We start from the raw sequence: 15,065 nt of genomic DNA, 5'->3' as shown, positions 1-15,065 counted from the left end.
AAAAGGTTACATGTTACTAAATATAAAAAAAGAAAGGAGTTCAAGTAGCTGGTCCGTAATGCGCCCCTCTCTCTCGTCTGTCTCAGGACAACTCATTACTGCTCTGTGTCTCTGTTCAATAAATAATGAGTGGATTAACAGACTCACAGCAGCCCAATTAGTTTATAAGAGCAAGAGGAAAAACAGCAATTTAATTTATAAATATGTGTAAAACTATGTGTGATATGCCCAAAGCTCTGTATTCGAAAATAGCACTGTTAAAGGAACAGTCCAACATTTGGGAAACTATGCATATTTGCTTTCTTGCTGTAAGTTAGATAGGTGATTGATGCAAGCAGCGTACTATGACCCATACATTAAGTTTATTGTAAGGTGGCGCCCTCTAGTAACCATAGTAATTATTTCATGCTCAGAGGAGGAAGTGATGTGACGTAGCATAAAAAGCGACAAAGGGCGCATAATGTACAAATGTCAAAGAAGACCCTATAAAGTGGGCAGGTTAAAATGAGCCCAGTCTCACTACGAGGTCATCGAAATCCGGCGCTTGGGCAGTGAGAAACTGACAAAAAAAAAAGGTGTCCGTTAACATTGGCATGAAATGCAGCCAGTTGCTGTTTTAGTTTAATGGTGCCCAGTGGTGTCAGGGGGAAACGCAGCGGAACGAGGACAAAATTTAAGGCGGCGAAGGTCTGAGTGGGGTGGGCGGGTCCAACAAACATTGACTTTCACCCCAGAGAGCGGTGTTCACGTCCCGTAAGATTCTAAAGCCTTGTCCTAAACCTAACGACTTGTTTTTGTTGCCTAAACCACACAATGTGTTTGTTGTTGAAGGAAAAAAATTTGTTGTGTTGTACTGACGTAGTGCGTTTACTTTGAAAGAGACTGTATGTAAATGTTAAATTTCCTGTGAAAATGGGAAGTGTATTTGACAATGCATGTAACAGGCAGAATTTGACACTCCAACAACGCCAACAACCAACGCACCCAGGGTACCTTGCACGTCGAATGTGGACGTGGAAAGTCCATGACCAAACGTCAGTATGTGAGGATGTTGCAGTGAGAATGTGTTGTTAATATACACAGGACTTTCACCCAGGAGTCAGCTGTTCACGTTCTGAGGTCAAGGTTGACTTCTTTTAATAACAAGGTAGCAACTGCAACCGTTTCATGACATTGCAGATGTGTTTCAAACTGCAACTTCCAGAAAAGTAATATAAGTTGTTTTGGAAATCAGTGGAGATCAACTTATTCTGTCATTTAGGTATGACAGAGCTTTGGGAAATACCAAAAACTTCGATTGGTAGCCTGGGCTATTATTTGCTTAAAGAATTTAATATTTGGGGACAGGCCTTTAATTCCTCTCACACGAAACTGTTGCTCAGCAAAGATGGGGAATACACTGAAATTGTTTATTTGTACTAGTATGAATATTACTTGCATAAAAATTAGGCTTTGAATGACATATCAATTATGTGTTTTGTTATGGCACTCTTTTATGGCACCTGAAGATAACAGCATCCAGCATACCTACACAACACCACCATATCCTGTTAAAACAATATTCATAACTTGGATTAGTTTTTTTGAAAAACACTTTGATTGACTGGTGGATCAGCTGGCTAATGACTTGCTGGGTAACTGAGGAATGGACACATATTCTGATTTTATGACAGCTTCACTTAGGGTCTTCTCTGGTGCTCATGGTTTTAGTAAAATGAAATGAACCAAGCTAACAATCTCTATAATCTCTACAGTATACTGACAAACGTTTAAACATTTATATTGTGTCATCTAAACAGCTAACTAGCTAGCTCAACAATCCTGTTTCATACATCCAAAGAGCTTCTATAAAATGAACAGCTTGGCAACCAGGCCAGGCGTCCAGTTGAGACAGGCCTTTATTCGGCTAGTAAAAGAGACTGGGTGTTTAACTGGGACTAGGCCTTTAATTGAAGTTTTACGGTATAAATATAAAGTCAGCAGGGATTAGCTTAGCTGAGCATAAAGACTGGAAACATGGGGGAAACGGCTAGCCTGGCTCTGTCAAAAGGAAACGCCTAACAGCAACTCTGAAGCTCACAAATGAACTTGATATATCTTGATTGTTTCATCGGTACAAAGGTGGTTTTGGAGGTTATGTGCTTCATATTTAAAAACATGAGAGAGGTATCCTGCAATCATCTCATCTAACTCTCAGCATGAGCCAAAAATGCAACAAAAACATAAGTGCAAAACTGTTCATTTAACTGAGTTAATGTGATACATTTTCAGACCAAACTGTTTCATCTTCAAGTTTAAGCAGTAGTTTTCTGAGGCAGGTGCTAAGCAATAATCTGATTGTCCAGGTTTTGAACTAGCAGCCTTGATGTTCCCCCAGCCTGATGAGCTGCAGGAGCAAGAATTTAAGACGTCTGAAATGCAAGTTAATAACACCAAAGTAGTGCATATCAAAGGAACAACATGCAATTCACTGTCAGACGGTGTTCCTAAGCAACATTTTTCCCCCATTATGTCACATGTCATCTCCTCTTACACTCAAGGCGCCACTTTGCTGCTGTAGAAATGCTCTCTGGTGCCCTCTAATTTCACTCCATGAAGGAAAAGAACTTCAATAAATCATCATAAAAAGAAAGATTTGCTCCACTGAGAACTTTTTCCTACTGGTGAGCCCTTTTGGCAGCAGGGTTTCACACCTCATTTGAGATCTCGGGCATTAGTTTGATATTGCCACAGCCTTTTGTGGAACAATTTCACTTCGAATCAAAAATACCTCTGAACTGGCCACACGGGGACCCTGCAGTCACAAACACTGAATGACTTCAGTCCTTAGAGGGTAAAAAATGATGCACTATGGAGAGAGCATGCATGCACTCCAGTAAGTTAGACTCAGTAACAGTAGGTCTTGGATGGGACAACAAAGGCTGTCATCAAACAGCATAAAAGTAATAAAATGATGATTTAAAGGTCTAGTGTGGAGGATTTAGTGGGATATACTGACACAAATAAAATATAAGAAATGTGTTTTCTTCAGTGTATAATCACCTGAAAATAAGAATTGTCGTGTTTTTGTTACTTTAGAATGAGACATTTATATTTACATAGTGAGCGGGTCCTCTTTAATGGAGTCCACCATGTTGCAGCAGCATGTTACTAGCCCAGAATGGACAAACATTGACTCCAGAGTAGCCCCTCAGCGACGAGCCAAACAGTGTCGAAAAAACACAAAGTTTTAACGTGAAACTACTTTATTCAGTATTTTTTACTGTTTTTAATCTCCTGGGGCCAGATACATAAATGTGTGTACACACAAAAACCATGCATACACCTTTTCTCCACACATAAATTGGTGTTTATAATCGAAGAATGTGCAGTGAGAGAAAGTGGGCACCTCACACATTCATCGGGACCAGGCGCACACACGCTTTTTGCAAAGACAGCTGCCGGTGATATGATAATAACCAGAACAAAGTTAGAGTTTGGCATCTAGACTCCAGCTTCATCGCTCTCCGAAGATATGTTTATGAGATATTGTGGAGTGATGATTAAATATTCCCCCCTGGCCAGAGCCGACAGGTGAATGCTGGGGTGGAGGTGGCACTGAAAGAGTGAGCAGCAGTACTGATGCAAGGCAGCAGCGGCATAGGCAATGCAAAGGGAGGGTGTGTTTTGTAGATGACATATGGTGAATGACATATGACCTGTGTGTATGAATGAGTGCAACTCAAGTAGACTGCCTGAACTAGCTCGCAGGCCTCACTCGAGATGGATAACGTGTTGCAGGCTGCATGGCGTTCTGTAAAACATCAATCAAAATCATTTATTAAAGTAATTTTTAAATACTTTGTGTGATACATTGCATAATATTTTTAGTCACACTCATCTCCCTGTAATTGCTTAATGTTGTCCTGTGGAGCACTTCGTAAAAGTCTGAACATGTGTACTTTGTATGAATCATTAACTGTCCTTCCGATGTTTAATAATCATAATGATGGAAACTTTACCGCTACGATGGTTAGCAGAAATGTGATAAAAATCGTCACAGCTGTGTGTAATTTCAGCTGCCCTGGCACTGCTGGAGAACCTTGTCGATATGATATAGTCACTGACAGGTCTAACAAGAGGTGGAGGGGCACAATTATTATTATGTTAACACGTTTGAGGGCAATTTTACATTCAAACATTCAATTTGTTATGGAGAGGAAGAGCCCTCTGCAAACAGTTCAGCTCTTGATAAAAACCCCCTGAACAATGAACACTGATGAAATTTTAACCGGGAGTTCACGCTTTGCACATGGGAGAAGTTTCAGCTGGCTGCAATTTGCAATCCTCACCACTAGATGCCACTAAATCCTACACACTGCTCCTTTAAATATATTTAAGTATTACATTCAACTCTATTCAAAAAGCCTAATTTTTCTCTCTTAAAGTATGTTTTCCTTAACTAGTGTCAATGATTTAGTTAATTAAAAGACATATGTTTTAGTGCTTGTTTGACAGATGTCTTCAATATCAGGTGACATCCCATGCTGTCCTATATGGGTGATGTCACCTTGGCCATATGTTTGCTGTGCGTATAATGCTGTTGCGTGATGTTTAAATAAATAAAAAATAAAAACACTGGTGTTACTGCTGATTGTGAACTTCTCACAGACCTTGCCCCAAAACACAGCAGATATAAAGTAAGGCTTGCCACCATGCAGAAACACCAGCACAAGATTTGCGGATCTGCTGATATCTGTGTGCTATTATTGAAACACACACACTCATCCTTCTGTGCAGAGGGCCCCTGTCTTCTGATATAATCACACTTTCCTGGAATCAATACAAGAAATAGACAATCTGAGCTGTTTCCCTGCACAAAGCGAGCGGCACCACTCAGGTGTGATGGCAAGGAATATGTTGAGTAAAATGCCTTTTAATTCTGAAAGTTGTATTGATTAGACAGCACCCACACTGCGTGGACGAGCTTTCCAGTGGACCATGAAGCCCATTTAGAGAAGCCTGCCCTGTGTTTACAATGGCAGTAAAGCAAACATTAAATTGTCAGCATTCACTAATTAACGACAACAGGTCTGTGGAAATTGGCAGACTGCAGCTGTAGTGCAAGGCGCCTGCGTACACTCACAGGTGAGATTTTGACATTTTTATTTCTGTGTTTGTGTGCGAGAGAAAGATTCCAGGGAATAGCATGGATGAAAATAAAAACGGTTGTGAAAATAAAAGAAGGGGGCTCTTCTTTTATTTATCTGCTGGTGCACACACAGTACCATCTTTAATCTTTACGGTCTTCTCCTCCAGCGTGAAAAAGCCTTTTATAGACAAAATTAGAGCAAATAACTAACCTGTGGGATGTTGGGCATTGGAACTTCGCCCATGGAGATCAATGTTCTTCCTTTGGATAATATCCCGAGACCACATGAGGACTAATCAAACAAATGCTTAAAGCTCTAAAAAATTCATTCGCCTCAACTTCTTGAATTTGGCTTCATCCAAATGTGAAAACTGCAGTGTGGATCTGCATGAAGACCCTGTTAATGTGTTGGTGCCTTGTGATGCCAGTCCGTCTTTTTAGTCTAGTCTGCATTCTCCCCTCTCATTTTTTGGAGACTTGACAGTATCCCCACTGTATATCCAGTCAGTTTTCATCACGACTTCCATTCGGTTCCATCTGAGGGGGGGAAAAAAACGCAGACCGGCGCACACCGCATTCAGCTCACCGCGCAACAAATCCTGGAGACGAAAATAAGCGACAACCAAGTTTCCTCGGTGGATTACACCTGGTTCAGCAACGCGGCCAGTTTCCCCCAGGGTGAATGCTTTCACCGATGTTCTTTCCCACTCGACTTATCCACCTGTTGGGGAAGATTGAGCGAAAAGCAGCGCCTCCAGGAATAAACGCAGAGCGGCCAGATGCCTGGCAAGCGGTCTGCGGAGCGCTGCTGCAAACTGGTCGTGCGCACTTGGAGACGCATTGAGCACTGTGGCACTGCAAGAGGGGGGGAAATCATCTAAACAAGCAACTGAGCCAGACATCCAGCCTCTCCTTCAAACAAATTAAGATCACACTTAACATAAGATTCAGTTTCCCATTTAGCTTTGCTCGTGTCAGGAATGCCATCCAAGATAAGAAACAGAGAGGAAGTTATGGTGCGGATTATTCTAAGAGCATTATAAACAACTTGATCTTTTCAATACACATTGGAAACCAGTAAAATTATTCAAAAATTAAAATATATCATGGAAATTTTAATCAGAGACGTTAAAAACAGATAATAAGATACATTTCTGCACTCAACTCTTATGTGAAACCATAATGTTTTACTTTTATTCATTAGTCTTCCAGTGAAAACAACATAATCAGCCAAAAATACTGCAGGGCAGGGATACTCAACCTGCTTTATGTGAGGGCCACTTTTGCAAAATAACAGCAGGCCTGGAGCCAGTTAATGATAAACAAAAATCAATATTTTTCAGTATAAATTAATTAACCTTCTGCATTTGCTGAGGCGTTTCTAGGATTTAAGGACATTCGGGGTTTAGCCAAGACCAGACCTCTGTTTGAGGGTTCACTGGTTCCTCCTCTGGCACTTTTTTGATAAACAAGCTCTATTTTGATGTTTTTTATGCACTCTGGCACCTTATTAACATTCAAAGTACAAGACAAAAACTCCTAAAGGGAGTCAATTTATTTTCTTTGTGAATTAGAGAATGGTTGGTGGCCACCCAACACCTTATTCTGCACCAAATCTGACTTGCAGGCTGTAAATTGTGTGGTTGCTGGAGATCAGGGGTGTCAAACATACAGCCCGTGGGCCAGAAAGGACCGCCAAGGGGTCCAATCCGGCCCACTAGATGAGTAGACTAAGAGGTGCCAGGTTTCAGGAGCAAGTTAAATTCTGCTTTGGAGGCTTTTCCACCCTGACCAGAATACAGTTCTCTGATTCAACAATGAATACTTACTGTGACCGTGTTTAAAGATACTGAACATTGTGCAAAATGCTGTCAACCAGCAGCTTCGGTTCAAAGGAACCTGTATCAGGAAATGTATGATGAATGCACATGTCATGACAGTGAGAAGTAAACTGACTGAACGGGAAAATCTGAGGAACACTATTGACATCTCAGGCTGTTAACAAAGGAAACTGTATGCGTTTATCACTTAATCAAGCTAAAATCCAATCCACTGTGTTATGAGTGAGCTGATGTGATGCATACTGAATATGGGAGAGAAGTGACAAGGACACCTTCCATCCACTCCGACGTATTCATCAGTGGTCTGGACACACTGTACGTGCCTGGTGTCAAATTATGTGTCACTGTTTATTCACTAATTTCTCCCAACAGCGAATCAGCGATCATGGGTCAATAACATGCCAACTGTCTCCCTCTTTCCCCCTCTGTTATACTTACAGGTCTGCTGATGTTGTAAATTCTTCCTCATAGTGTATAATGCTGCTGAATGTCCTTTGACATGTTTATAGTCTCCAGGCCAGACTCATTCCTTGTATCTTGTCTGTGTGTGTGTGTGTTTGTGTGTAAGTTTATGTTGGCAGAACTTGTGTTTGAACTGCAGTTTCCAGTCGCACTGAAATGTCACCGGGGACAGATTTTTGGATATGGTGAGCCTTTGATTACCGGCCCAGTCGCCAGAAGAAAATGTTGGCATTGCATGGTACGTTTCTGCAAACCACGAATATGTTCCAGTTGTACTTTTCATACGTATCACATCAAACTCTCTGAAGTGACGAAGTTGTGATTGCATGTATATGAACTGAATTTGCGGATAGCGGATGGCGTTGCATCTAGGTGAGGCCACTGCCAAGCTGCAGACAGACCATTCTTCAAGATCAGCAAACCAAAACACAAGCTGTTTTTCAGGGAGACAATTCCAGCAATGACTGTGCCACTAAAAATTGTTGTTTTTTAGCCAGCCATTGCTGCTTTTCCTGTGTAGACAGTGCCACCAAAAACTATTTTGAACCAAAATATGATTTTTCCAAACCTTAACCAAGTGCTTTTTGTGCCTAAACATTACCACACATTAACCACAGTGTTGTTGAAATGTAAAGTTTCAACATATCTGCCACATAATAACATACAAATATACATAGCTGCAGTTTGCAGAAACATGCAAAGCCAACATTTATTCTGGTGTGACTAGTCAGTGTTTGCTTCTGATACTGGAACATATGTTTGTGTGAGGATAGATTTGTGGGTGTACTACTATTGTTCTGTGTTGCAATCATAAATTAGAATCAGAAATTAATGCTATGGTCAAAAATGTGTATGCACAACACATACTATTTTAATCATTAAAAAAATGAAAGAGCCTCTCCCTGGTCTATGCAATTCTGGCTGCCTCCTGAGGCATTTTCTAATTAAAAAATAATTTAAGGCTTCATGTCCCTGTGCTGCTAATTTCTTTGATGCACACTATGGAGTCATATTAAATGGCTGCACCCGTGGGATAGCAGGGTTCCCTGAAACTGGGCTTGAATCCCACATGGAGGCTCCTCCTGGGTGCAGAGGCTCTCTGCATCTCCCGTCTTTTGGTATTGGGTTCATTCAGAATTATTACCACCCAGTATATCATTATAACAAAGAACACTTCTCGTTGAGGGTCAATAATTACATTAGTTAATCCGATCGAACTGATTTAGGGAACACATACTTGCAGGCATTCAAGGCAGCAGTGCATTGATGCAGAAGGGCAGGTAGGAAATTAAAACCTAAGATTTAAATTAATGTGACATATAAGTGATGCCTGCAGACACAGACATGGTAATCAATAGTCAATTAAGCTAAAGTACTACGTCAATAACTATCTGCTTGTTCTTTTCTCTGTGTGTGCTTCTTAACAAAAGCTCAGGAGTATATGTAGAGCACATTTAAATAATCTCCTTTAAACTGAAGAATAGAGTCTGTTTAGCTGACAGGTCAGAAATCAGAAAACGTTAGTGATTCTAAAAATAGTCCCTGAAGCTAATTCTTCTCCCATAAAAGGGCCTTTAAAGGGGGGTTGATATGAGTAGACATTTAAACAACATCTGATGTAATGTGGGGAGAGAGAGTAAAACAGTAAACTCCACTAGCCTCACTTACAATGATTTATCCGCTTTCTTAAAGCTGGCTCATGACAGCGTAGAGCCTTTGTTACAGTAAAGGTAGCATTTCTTGCACTGGTTGATATGATTTTGCATGGAGGGGAAGCAGTCCGACTACCACAGCGAGGGGATTTACACACAAGGGGCTCCTTTTCTATTTTTACGTAACAGTTGCCGGATGATGGTGAATTCCCCTTATCAGAAATGCAGTGTAGTTTCACTTGTTACAGCATATTGCAGAGTGGGTATAAACACTGCGTCAGTGCTGCGCTTGTTGATAAGACTTTCTTTTGCAAACTATTCAGCTGCTGCAGCACATTTTGGAGCTTTTGGGGTTGTTACTCCAGCCCTCTCAGAGCTGAACTGTAGCGCAGTAACTTCTCACCCAAAAGGGATGTTTCTACAGATGCCTGTTTATGAACAACTGGCGAGACGCCCTGTAGTTAAGAGTTGCATGAGTTTTAACAGATGGCGCCGTCCTTATCAAGGTAAGAGGAGACTCGATGTGTGCAGCAAGCTGTCTCTGCAGCTACAAAGCCAACAGGCACCCTCTCAGTCTGTGTAATGAAACAAGCCCACTATTCCAATACGAGCATCCAGTTGGGAGTGATCTGCCTTTGCAGTCGCCTCCCTGTCCGTCCGTCTTCCCCCTTCTTCTTGTTCCTATCTCTGCCTCACACTCTCTCACACAGCCGCAGGTTAAACCTACTTTTGTTGAAAGCTTAACAAAGAGTTGGACTGCTCCCTGTTACAGAGGTACTGTAGCCTGTGTGTGTGTGTGTGTGTGTGTGTGTGTGTGTGTGTGTGTGTGTTCCCTGAAATCTAAACTTGTGCTCTAACCCAGAGTTTTTCTTTTATCTCCATGGAAACGCAGTGCCGTCCTCATCCTGTCCTACGCTTCTGAGAATAATCAGTCACCCTTTCATGAAGTTTCACCATGCCATGTATAGACTTTTGAAAAGGCAGTGCCCCTGTCAACATCATGATTATATAAGTCACAGGTTTTCATAATCCCTCTTTTTGTTTTTTCTTCTTCTGGGTGCATCTGTGGGAGTCGTGCTATATTTTCTGTCTGTGGCTCTAGGGGTTCCCTGAGGTTACTGTGGCCATCTGAGCTGTTTAAATCCCCATTACTCTCATGGTCTCTGAGAAGCTACTGGGTAATTAAAATTGATCTGTCTCCATCCTCCCTGGAGAAGCGCTGAGGCTGAGACTGCCACCCTGGCTCCCTGACACACAGTTCACATTTGATACAGTAAGCAAAAATGAGCAAAAAAGAGGATGAACATTTCCTCCGCAATGCACAGTGGAGGGCAATGATTTACTCCTGCGTCTTCATATTGTACTGTCACTGCTGATACCTGCGCTGCATTTCACTTTTTGACATTTCTTTTTTGCAAAAGACAGGAGGAACAAAAAGACGACTTTTCCTCATTTTGGGTTCGCAGTCAGACGAGGAGGAGGGGGTCATCTAATTCCCTTTGTGTAAAACTAATTTGCTTTGCCAAATATCTTTTGTAGGAAAGGTAATTGCTGCTTGGATTATGTTTTGTTTTCTAATCCATCATGTGTGACAACCTTACATTGCACAGAAGTCGCAGGGAGGAAGTCTGGGTGGATGGTTGGGCTTATAAAATGCATGGCTTTGACACATAAGACCAGGGTTCATTGTATTCTCAGGCTGCAAAAACACTGTTTGAGGTTTGCCAAAGACTGTGGCTTAATTAAAAAACATGCCATACTTAGAGACACTGTTAACTTTTAATATTTCACCAAAACCATGATCATTCCCTCAAGTTCACCAAGTTGCCTAATCGTGAACATAAAAAAACATTATCAAGGGTTAATGTACAAGAGATGAATAATGTAGGGGAAACACATGTTTACACTGAACATTCTGCACGTATGGTCAAAAAAACATTGTGCTATGCTGATAACAACCGTAATCTGGCCGGCATTACATTACCATGTATAAGTTGACCACATGGAGAGCAGCCAGGGCACAAAGTTTTCATTGTATGGAAATGCACAGATGGCCTCTTAATTCATATGATAATAAATTCCTTGAACCGTCTGTACAAAGTGTGCAATATTTTGTATTTGCAGTTAGTTGTTTAGTACAATATCCGCCCCCCCTCACATCCGAAATCTTGGCGTCATTTTCGATCAATTCCTCTCCTTCAACTAGCACATTAAACACATTCTTTCAAGAACATCGCCCACCTCCGTCCATCCCTCTCCTCCTCAGCTTCAGAAACCCTCATCCACGCCTTCATCACCTCCCGTCTGGGCTGCTGCAAAAGTCTACTCTATGGCTCATCTTCAAAAACCCTCAATAAGCTCCAGTACATCCAGAACTCTGCTGCTCGGCTACTCACCCACTCTCGCACCTGTGACCACATCACCCCCGTTCTCCATAAGCTCCACTGGCTCCCCATCCCCCAGAGAATCCACTTCAAAATACTCCTCAAAACATACAAAGCCCTCACTAACCAGGCTCCACCCTATCTGTCTGAGCTACTCCATCATCACACTCCCAACCGCATACTCCGCTCTGCCGATGCAAACCCCAAAGTACTGAGCATACTAGGGCTGCCCATGACTAAGAGTTTTCCTGTTTGACCAGTAGTCGTCATTTAGGGCCATTAGTCGACTAGTCGCCCGCATGTATATGATATTAATTTAATTATTATATGATATATTTTGGGCGGGGCAACACAATGGTTTGAGTTGAAGGTGTGAGAAAGAATAGTATCAGTAACATTGTTAACACTGTGCTACATTACAGAGAAATACAAAACCGTACTAATGAACCTTCATTAATATAGGCCTATATTTTATCTACAAGTGCACGTCACACACTGAGCGAGCCGCCCGTTAATGACGCTGTCGGCAAAGCAGTAACGACTGTGCTAAGTGGCTAATGGGAATGTAGCAACTTTCTAGTGTTGTGTCATTTGTGAACGAATCGTTCAAAAGAACGAATCTGTTGAGTGAAAGTACTGAACTGAATCACTTCCAGAACTGATTCGTTCATTTCTCAGCTCAGTTGAGCTCAGCAGCGAGCATGCAGACCAGGAGTGGAACTGCCGATTCGGTCCATGCGAAAGATGAAACACTCGCAAGTCGCAAGGCAGCCAGGGTGCAGGGAGGGATCACTCTGACTACGAATCACTCGGTGCACGAATCACTTGGTGAATGAATCACTCAGTGAACAACGTAACCCCGATTCCTGAGTGATTCAAATGATTTCTTCTCAGCGATACACTTTCATAGGGACTGTTTTCTCCAAGCTAACGGCTAATGTAGCCAGGAGTCGAGCCACATAAACATAATCACACACCTCCCCATTGTTTTAACAGACTTAGTTTCCCGATAAACAAACTTAAAACATTAGGCTGGCCAGTAATGAGATTCACCAGTGTAGGGCAGACGCAGCAGCAGCTCAGCCATGTATCAGTTCAGTGAGTCGGACTACGCAGTACACAGTCAGGGCTCCTCCCACCAAGCACTGACTGATTCGGTGAACGAATCTTTTGAACAAATCTTTTTATTGAAGTGATTCAGTAACATCTAAAGAACTGCTTTGCCCATCACTACTACTTTCATGTTTCAGATGATACGTCATGTTTGTTGTCGACGAATGAAGATGAGTTTACATATCACCTTGGGTTCATCCTTCACCTTCTCAAAATGATCCCACACTTTGGATTTCCTGCTCGACATGTTATTAACGAGCCTGTGTGATAACTGCAGGTACCAGCTCTGGAAATTAGGGGCCATACACATGCTGCATCTTTAACCGTGTGGAAAATGCAAGGTTGGGTGCTGGGCACTAATCTTGTGCCTTTTCTGTGCCAGCTTTCAAGAGCCTGACGGCAGGTTGTGTCCAAGGTTGCTAAGCAACCTTAACAAGCATTGTATAGCCTATTTACCTGAAATCCTGAGGGCAGAGCTGATCTTCTTCCAGGCGCTGTTTATAAGTGTGTAGGCCTATTGTCGATGGGACATAAGCTCTGAGTAGCTCTGCACTAAAATCATCAACTAAGATCAACATTTCCGTATTTATCACACTGAATATTTAGGGAAGAAAGGAAAGATATCTGTCGGCTGTGATTGGTTTGTAATGTGACTCCTGCCTGACCTGCTGAGCATGGCCTCTTCCTGTGTTTGTCCTTTGAAATTAAATTCCCACATGGTTCAGTCATAAAGGTTTTGATTTATTTTGACAAGGCACAACTCCTAATAGAGTTTTATGTTTGTGTTTGTTTTGTAATTCTGCAACTTAGCGACCCATAAAAATCTTGGCGACTGATGACCTTCCTGATCGACTAACATTTGGTCGACTATTAGGGGCCAGGCCTAGAGCATCCGACTGGATACAGGCTTGGATTATACTGCACCAGCTGTGTGACGGATGTTTTTATATACAGTCGTTTTTAAATTTGACATACGTAACACAGGATGAGTAACTGATATACGCAGGATTATTTGGGGGTTGATGTATTCCTTTAAGCCTAGATCCTCCAGCTACATATCCTGTGAGTTATAGCCATGTGTTTGTGGACATAAATACACTACTGTGAGTATAAATTCCAGTGACTTTTAACAGCCGTTTCCTGCGTAATGCTGATACACTCTCCAATCTGCACTTTCACAGGAGTTTGAGCCTACTATGTGAATGATGCCAAGGATGAGTAAACAGCTCTTCCTAGGGAACCACAGGTTGCAGCAGCAGAAATGGCTCACTCTGCTCGGCTATCACTCTCCAGACCCCAGAGAGAATAAACAGATTTGAGGACAGTACACACATGTCCTCTGTGAGTACATCCTGAAGCTCTGGGCTACTGTGCAGGATGTTCACTAACGTTTACCCTTTATGAAAGAGCAGCTCTGACTCCGCTGCAGTGATCTGTCAAGGACACAGCAGTTATCTTTGGCTTACGTAACATTTAATGCAATGCTAGATTTTTTCCTTACTTGTATGAAGGCACAAATTGTTTGCAGGGCGCTCTATGATTTCCTTTTGATTTGTTTTTTAATCATGCTTTTTAAAAACTAGAGATTAAACTATGACAGACCAGGGTTATTAAAACTGGATTTTTAATGTCCAGTCTTTAAAGGCAATGACATATCATCTTGTCATCTCTCTCGGCTGCTCCTTTAAATTTGCAGTAACGTAATGCAGCATCGTCAGGACTCAAAGTGGTTGCCCTTGAAATCTCAATGGTTCAAAACAACATAATACATCTATATGCCCACGTTCCCCTTTATCTGTCACCCTCGGCTGTGCAATTCACAGAGTGGAATGGCCTGCTGTTAAATTGAATGTCTACTGTCTGCTTTTAGAGCTACTTTGCAAAAGAAAAGGGGGCTGTATTTTAACATAAGTCAGTTAACAGTAAGAGGGTGTCAAGCCTTTCCCAGCTGACAGTAAAATAACTTTAGGATGGTGAAAATTAAAAGAGCAGCCTCTGCTCTGAAGACATGTTTTGGCATACGTTCACACACTGAAGCGCAATGGAGTGCATCTCTTTACTTTAATAAAATGAATAAATTAAAGAGCAAACCTCTTAATGTCTTTCTCTGTCACAGGCAAAAAACAGTAATGGAACTATCATGCAATAATGTAAACAGACCAAGTATTGGTAAATGGTTAAAAGAACTGCCTGCATATATATATTGTTTAAAAGATACCTATTCTATATAGGAAACATGAACTATTTAAAAAGGTATGGGATCAATGATCTTAAACATACAGATGTGGAAAGTGTACTGGGTCAGCTGAGTGAATTTGCGGATCATTTATAGGCTACTAGGAATAGGGTGGAAGCCTTGCATAGTTTGCTTCATTTGACAGTATAGTATAGTATAGAAATATTTTTATTTAATTATTTTTATTTATCATTAAATACATTAAATTGTAATTTTATTCATTTATCTATTTATCCATTTATTTGT

General features: G+C 41.5%; 1 protein-coding gene across 4 annotated transcripts in view; it reads right to left on the bottom strand.

The window, feature by feature from the left end:
* Positions 1-15,065, bottom strand: part of trpc4a (transient receptor potential cation channel, subfamily C, member 4a) — a 105,614-nt gene that overhangs the window by 37,709 nt on the left and 52,840 nt on the right. Inside the window, exon 1 of one of the 4 annotated variants that reach the window (XM_049591329.1) lies at positions 5,343-5,962. The exons of the other annotated variants lie outside the window; for them this stretch is intronic. The gene's annotated coding sequence lies outside the window, so the exon portion shown is untranslated. Of the gene's footprint in view, positions 1-5,342; positions 5,963-15,065 lie in introns of those variants that run through there. 4 annotated transcript variants of the gene reach the window in all.

This window comes from Epinephelus fuscoguttatus, linkage group LG12 (genome assembly GCF_011397635.1).
Source record: "Epinephelus fuscoguttatus linkage group LG12, E.fuscoguttatus.final_Chr_v1".
Taxonomy (NCBI): domain Eukaryota; kingdom Metazoa; phylum Chordata; class Actinopteri; order Perciformes; family Serranidae; genus Epinephelus; species Epinephelus fuscoguttatus.
The sequence above is the reverse complement of the archived record's forward strand: the minus strand, read 5'-3'. Positions and strand labels throughout refer to the sequence as shown.